Consider the following 8,223-nt stretch of genomic DNA (forward strand, 5'->3'; position numbering starts at 1 on the left):
TCAAGTAGGGTCTATTTCTCTCTTCTTCTTACTTATAAGTGAGAACATGCAGTATTTGATTTTCTGTTCCTGCATTAGTTTGCTTAGGATAATGGCCTTCAGCTGCATCCATGTTGCTGCAAAGGACATGATCTCATTCTTTTTTATGACTGTGTAGTATTCCATGGTGTGTGTGTGTGTGTGTGTGTGTGTGTGTGTGTGTGTGTATCACATTTTCTTTATCCATTCTACTGTTGATGAGCATTTATGTGTCTTTGCTATTGTGATTAGTGCTGCGATGAACATATGTGTGCATGTATCTTTATGGTAGAATGATTTGTATCCCTTTGGATACATACCCGGTAATGGGATTGCTGAGTCAAATGCTAGTTCTGATTTAAGTTCTTTGAGAAATTGCCACACTGCTTTACACAATGGTTAAACTAATTTACATTCCCACAAGTGGTGTATATGTGTTCTCTTTTCTCTAACACCTTCCCAGCAACTGTTATTTTTTGACTTTTTAATAATAGGCATTCTGGTTGGTATCAGATGGTATCTCATTTTGGTTTTGATTTGCATGTCTGTAATTATTAGAGATGTTAAGCTTTTTTATACATGTTTGTTAGCCACATGTATGTCTTCTTTTGAAAAGTGTCACTTATACACTTTTGGTGGGAATGTAAATTAGTTCAACCATTGTGGAAAGCAGAATGGTGATTTCTCAAAGAGCTAAAAACAGAACTACCATTTGGTCCAGCAATCTCATTACTGGGTATATACCCAAAGGAATATAAGTCATTTTGCCATAAAGATATATGCACATATATGTTCACTGCAGCACTATTCACAATAGCAAATGCACAGAATCAACTTAAATGCCCATCAGTGATAGACTGGATAAAGAAAATGTGGTACATATATACCACGAAACACTGTGCAGCCATAAAAAAGAACAAGATCATGTCTTTTGTGGGAACATGGATGGAGGTGGAGGCCATTAGCTTTAGCAAACTAATGCAGAAACAGAAAACCAAATACCACATGTTCTCATGTGCAAGTGGGAGCTAAATGATGAGAATTCATGTAAACAAAGAAAGGAACGACAGACATTGGGGCCTATTTGAGAGTGGAGAATGAGAGAAAGGAGACTAACAGACAAATTATGGAGTACCAGGCTTAGTACCTGGATGATGAAGTAATATGTACAACAAATGCCTGTGACATGAGTTTACCTACATAAGAAACCTGTACATGTACCCCCAAACCTAAAATAAAAGTTAAAAAAATGTTTAAACAACAACACAAAAGAAAAGTGTCTGTTCATGTCTTTTGCTCACTTTTTAATGGAGTTGTTTTTTGTTTGTTGATTTGTTTAAGTTCCTTATAGATTCTGGATATTAGACCTTTGTTGGATGTATAGTTTGCAAATATATTCTCCCAATCTGTAGGTTGTCTATTTATTCTGTTGATAGTTTCTTTTGCTGTGCAGAAGCTCTTTAGTTTAATTAGGTCCCATTTGTCAATTTTTGTTTTTGTTGCAATTGCTTTTGATGTTTTTGTCAAAAAATCTTTGCAGGGCCTATGTTCAGAATGGTATTTCCTAGGTCATCTTTCAGAGTTTTTTACAGGTTTAGGTTTTACACTTAGGTCTTTAATCTATCTTGAATTGATTTTTGTATATGATGTAAGGAAGGGGTCCAGTTTCAATACCTTAGTTTTCTCATTTTGAAAACAGGCACACTGGTATCCATCCAATAGTGATATTGTCAGCATTAAATTAGGTAATATAGAATATGACAGTAGCTGTTATTTATGTTGTTGTTTCATTTCTATTTTGAGCCCTTAGTGTACAAGTTATTCTACATAAGCGAAGCAGCTACTTATGTCCTTATTCTAATTTTTGCTATTTCTATCATGGGTTTCCGTCCTCTCTCTTTTTGACATTTCATCATTTTTTGTTGTTATTGTCTTATCTGTCTCCTGCTGAATTTTCTCTAATGAATCTCAATTTCCAAACTGACATGTTGCCCTTTTGTGAATATCACTGGCCAATCTGAGAATTTCTTTCAGTTTATGAAACAAAAGAATGTTTTAGGCATAATCGTCAGGACTTTGGTTCTTCTCTGCTATATTCTTCCAACTGATGGCTTTGTTCTGTTGTTGAAAGAAAAAAGATGTTGTACTCTTGGTCTTCTTTTCTATTTCTTTGTCCAGAATCACCTGAAAATCTGTTGGTTATGGAAGATTATTCTCAAGAATAGAGATTTTCAGCCTCAACACCATTGACATTTTGGGCAAGGTAATTCTTTGTTGTTGGGGCTTTTGTGCATTGAAAGATGTTTAGCAGCATTTCTGGCTACCAGTATCTCCTCTCTCCTTCACACCAGTGTGACAACCAAAAATGTCTTCTGAGGTGTAAAATCATCCTGGTTGAGAGCACTTTACCCACACCTACTCTGCCAAGCACTTGCTTGAGTGATTTACATTTACCCTATTCTGTTCTCACTATGAAGTTTTTTCCTAAGCAATGTTTAAAAATTTGGCAAAACTTAGGTGACTTTGACCATATCCTTGAACAAATGAACTAGGTTTTTCCAGTTCCTAACCATAGGCTGAACCTTGGACCTCATGCTATTGTTGACTAGGGTGGCTTAGTCTAGAGCATGTATATGGGTCATAGCCATATCAGTCTACTCATGAACGTTTATAAAGCAACCTAAGTGTATCCTTCTTATTTATGACTTGTAAGCTCACTATTGTTAAAATATTACAGTTCTTTAATTGTAAAATACCATTCATTGATTGTAGGATTCACAACAGCTTTTTTTCTACTTAAAATATATATTAAATGTTAAAAAGTATTCTTTTTAGCTTAATAAACCATAAATGGTATATGTATTTGCATTCCACTTTATTTTTCGGGACTACTCACAGGAGTTTAAGGATGACAGCCTTCAAATGTTAAAATGCACATTCCTGGCTCCTACCTTCCATATTATTACCTTGAGGATGAGCAGGAGATCCCAGGGATGAAATCAATTCTAAACAAGCATATCAGCTAATTCTAATGTAGCCCACCAACATACATTGAGAAAGATTAGTCTAAGCCTTCTTAACATTTAGGAGGTAAAGACTGTTCTAAGTCACTGCTGTCCCTTGGCAGTCATGTGCAACATCAAGTGTCATTACACACCACTATTCAGGCTTAATGACAACCATGAGACATCCTAAACAGTACCACGGATTCATCTGAACTCTCCACTTAGCCAAATTTGTAATTTTACTTCTGTTAATTAAATGATATACCACTGGGAGGTAGTTTGTCTCATAAGCCAGCTGGGACCTTTCAACAAATAGACATTTGATGCTGCAGGTGCCTTTTATGATGCTTACATTGTCTATACCAACCTCTGCTATCTTAGAAAATTCTCCACTTATTCTCCCAAATTTTCTGCAGCCTTTCAACATGTCACCTGAACTAAAACAGATAACCTTCCTAATGTAAAATAACTTAAAGATTGCACCATAAAATCTATTTTAGAAAAAGTTTTCAGTGACAGGGATATGCATTTCATTAAAACTTTATCAGAATGTGATGTTATTAATGTAGGCTCTTAATTGAGGTGACAATTGGATGATCAATAGCCTGTACACCTGTTAAATTTGTGTATGTTTAGTCATTGACAACTACTTATCAACTTACCTTCTCCCTGGTGGCAGCAAATTTCATTTGACATTGATTGTAAGATACATTCAGATTTTTCAAATAATCAAATATAGGGAAGGTTATTTTATGTGGGGGGATAATGAGTAATTAGTGGGTATGATGTACATTATCCAGGTGATGGATATCCTAAAGCTTTGAATTAACCACTACACAATCTATGCATGTAACAAAATTGCATTTGTACTTCATTCATTATACAAATTTTTTAAAAAGTTATTTTACGATGGAAACAGAAATTCTCCTAGTTAAGAGTTTAAGCCTAAGCTTTACTTTGCTAATCAGTGTGCTTTTCAAGAATATTTAAATGATTAGTTAGATTCATCTATGCTTTCATACTATTGTATGAAAGAAATAGTACAGCTTCTGAATTAATGGAGCTTCTATTTACATCTCACATGATAGTACCCATAATTAGCATGTTCTTAGTAAATGTGTTTGTTTCCTAAATAAAAACGTATAAGCTAATTCAATAATTAAGGCTTAACTTCCTTTTCCTCAACAAACCATGGAATTAGTCAAAAGATACAGAAGGAGGTTTATCAGACAGAAAGCTACAGGATTAAGTGTGTAAACCAAATTAATACCAGAAATTGTTTAGCTCTGTTTAATTTCAGAAGGGCATGTTCCACAGTGATAACTTTAGAGCATATTCAAGAATTGATTGTTTCTATTAATAAGATGTGCCAATGCCTGTTTTATTTGGTAGGTTAAGAACCATCAGATGAGTTATTCTTATCCAATACAGATAGTACAAAGAATAGAAGAAGGGAATGCAAAACTTTCTTTATAATTCGTCTTATAACTAATCTCATAATGAGTATTAATTATATTTTATATATATATATATTTTTTTTTGAGACAGTGTCTCACTCTTTTGCCCAGGCTACAGTGCAGTGGCGCGATCTCAACTCACTGGAACCTCCACCTCCCGGGTTCAAACAATTCTCCTGCCTCAGCCTCCTGAGTAGCTGCAATTACAGGTGTGTGTCACCACACTCAGCTAATTTTTGTATTTTTAGTAGAGACAGGGTTTCACCTTGTTGGCCAGGCTGGTCTCAAACTCCTGACCTCAAGTGATCCGCCTGCCTCAGCCTCCCAAAGTGCTAGGATTACAGGCATGAGCAACTGTGCCCAGCCATATATATTTAATAATATATTATTTATTATAAGTAATAAATAAAAATATTATAGTACTTATCAATAATCTTATAAATAATCTTACAGTAATCTGTTCATCTTATAAATAATCATTACCTACCCACCAAAGTTCTCCGTTAAGTGTTATTTGAAGACTTAGGTAGACAGAAAAGCAAAAAGTAGTGGAGTATCTCTAAAGACTATTAAGTAACTTGCGTCTTCATCCCATTAGAACCATCCCCTATCCACTGAAAAACATTTAGTCTGATTTATGGTCAAGCTGCAAGAAGGCAGCAAAGCCTCTGCATCGCAGAAGGCCAGCAACATCAAGAAGTTCTCTCTATTGTTTTCTCCCATTGAATCTGGCCTCTGAAGTGTTATGCCAAAGTAAGCATGGGATTTAGTCAAGGGAAAATCTCCTGGGATTCATTTCTTGGACTTGGAAAGTCTTATAGTGCGTCTGCCTTATAGTGGCTGGGTTATGGAGCAGTGCCATGGCAACCAAGGTACAACTGCAGCTTCAGTCTCGCTGGCAGCATTGAGCAGTCATGGAACATAGGGACATCCCCCTAACAATTGCCATAGTCTAAATGTAGTGATATGAAGGCCACATAATGGTGGCAAAAACTGGAATAAAAAGGAATAAACAAATGGGGACAAAATTACAAAGAAGACTAACCAGAACTAGGAGAAGAGAAAGAGAAGGCAAAATCAAAAGCTATTTCCCTTTTGAAACCTATGAGACTGTGAATATAGCATTGCCATTCATAGCAATAGGAAAGTCATAAAGATAAATGTTTTGGGTCTCAAAAGATATGTGAGGTTTGCAGTTTACTAAATTCGAAGGGCCAATCCATTTGGAAGTGTGAAGTTGGCTTGTCGGAGAATAGAAAAAAAAACTACTCAAGGGAGGATTTGGGAATTGGCATAAAGATGTCACTGAAACTGAAGAAGTACATGTGTTTTTCATGGGACAAAGTACACAGATTAAGCTTCTGTAGATGGCTAAGGAAAAAAGTTTCAAAAATATTTCTATTTAGCAGATGGTGGAGGAAAGAGGCATCTAAAAAGACAAAATTCTGGCAGCTGGTATATCCTTCACTTGCCTGTGAGCCGTGAGCCCTCCACACTTTGCCCACTCCAGTTCTACTCTGTCCGATGCTTCCACCATGGCCCAAGCTGGCATTGCACTGATTGGACTGGCTGTCATGGGCCAGAACTTAATATTGTGCATGAATGACCATGGCTTCATGGCCTGTGCTTTTAATAGTACAGTCTCCAAAGTTGATGATTTCTTGGCAACAAGGCAAAGGGAACCAAAGATGTTGATGTTCAGTCCTTGACGGAGATGGTCTCCAAACTGAAAAAGCCACAGGCGTATCATCCCTCTTGTGAAGGCTGGTCAAGCTGTTGATGATTTCATGAAAAAATTAGTACCATTGTTGCACACTGGTGATGTCATCATTGATGGAGGAAATTCTGAATATAGGGATGACACAAGACGATGTAGATACCACAAGGCCAAGGAAATTTTATCAGTGGAGAGCAAAGTTAGTGCTGGAGGAAAAGGATCCCAGTATAGCCTATCACTCATGCCAAGAGGGAACAAAAGCTGGCCCCTATCAAGACAATCTTCTAAGGCATCACAGCAAAAGAAAGAACTGAGGAACTTTTCTCTGACTGGGTGGGAGAGGAGGGAGCAGGCCACGTTGTAAAGATGGTGTACAATGGGATAGAGTATGGGGATATGCAGCTGATCTGTGGGGCTTACCACCTGATGAAACATGTGCTGGGCATGGAGCAAAACAAGATGGCACAGGATTTTAAGGATTGGAATAAGACAGAGCTCGACTCATTCTTGAATGAAATCAAAACAAGATGACGGAGGCCTTTGAGGACTAGAGTTAAGACAGAGCTCGATTCATTCTTGATTGAAATCACAGCCAATATTCTAAGATACTGATAGCAAATACCTGCTGCCAAAGATCAGGGACAGCACAGGACAGAAGGGCACCAGAAAGTGGACCACCATCTCCACCCTGGAAGATGGCATTCCTGTCACCTTCATTGGAAAAGCTATCTTTGCTCGGTGCTTATCCTCTCTGAAGGATGAAAGAATTCAAGCTAGCAAAAAGCTGAAGGGTCCCCAAAAGATCTAGTTTGATGGTGATAAGAAATCATTCCTGGAAGACATTCGGAATGACCTCTATGCTTCCAAGATCATCTTTTGTGCTCAAGGCTTTACACTGCTAAGACAGGCAACCACTGAATTTGGCTGGACCCTCAATTATGGTTGTATTGTCCTGATGTGGAGGAGGGAGGCTGCATCATCAGAAGTGTATTTCTAGGAAAGATAAAGGATGCATTTCATCAACCCCCAGAACTTGACAACCTATTATTAGACGACTTCTTTAAGTTGGCTGTTGAAAACTGCCAGGACTGCTGGTGGTGGGTGGTCAGCACTGGGGTCCAAGCTAGCATTCCCATGCCCTGTTTCACCATTGCTGTCTCCTTCTGTGATGGATATAGACACGAGATGCTCCCAGCCAACCTCATCCAGACTCAGCGGGATTACTTCGGGGCTCACACTTATGAAGGCTTAGAAAAACAGGGACAGTTTACCCACACCAATTGGACAGGCCATGGTGGCAGTGTGTCATGCTCTTCACATAATGCCTAATCACGCTGTTTCTGTTGCCCATCACAATTCCATAGACCGGGACGTTTCATGTATCACACAACCACACAACGCCACTTAATGGTCCTTTGTTCTATTTTCTGCTCAGATCTTTTAAAATAAAAGAATGTAAGAGACTCCCAGAAAAGTCATATAGAGTTTATTTATAAAGTAGCTCTGTGAGAACCATCATGCCCTCTGCCCTTGCCTCTTGGGACTGACCAGGAGCTGATAATGTGCACGAGAGTGAGAACCAACCCAATGAAGTAGTCGTTCCTAAGTGCTCCCTGTGGACTAGTGAGGCTCCTCTCACGTAAATAGGAAGAGTGTTGTTACAAGTTGATCAAACTGGAATATTTCTATCATGCAGCTGAATTCCCTTTTTCCTTTACTCAATAAAAGCTACATTTTGTTAAAAATAGACAAAATTCTGAAAGGGTATCAAGAAAGTTTCATGGCAGAGATACACATTTCAAGGAAAGAGCTGGTCGGCTGTGTCATGGATGCATTTAAAAACCAAGAGGAAACTGAAGGCAGATGACATTATGGTGAACATACTGGAAAGGAAGCAGCTTGTGATAAGTTGAAGGCAAATTTGAAGGAAGATCACTTGGTGACAGTCCTCTAGGGATTGTGCAATGACACCTTATATTTCATCTCCAGCTCAGCCCGAACAGATGGCACAAATGAGAATCTTCTC

At 38.0% G+C, this 8,223-nt stretch overlaps 1 pseudogene; it reads left to right on the plus strand.

Annotated features, from left to right (window-relative positions):
* Positions 1-6,015: 6,015 nt before the first annotated feature.
* Positions 6,016-7,526, plus strand: LOC101126009 (6-phosphogluconate dehydrogenase, decarboxylating-like; annotated as a pseudogene).
* The last annotated feature ends 697 nt before the right edge of the window (positions 7,527-8,223 follow it).

This window comes from Gorilla gorilla, chromosome 10, assembly GCF_029281585.2.
Source record: "Gorilla gorilla gorilla isolate KB3781 chromosome 10, NHGRI_mGorGor1-v2.1_pri, whole genome shotgun sequence".
Classification (NCBI taxonomy): domain Eukaryota; kingdom Metazoa; phylum Chordata; class Mammalia; order Primates; family Hominidae; genus Gorilla; species Gorilla gorilla.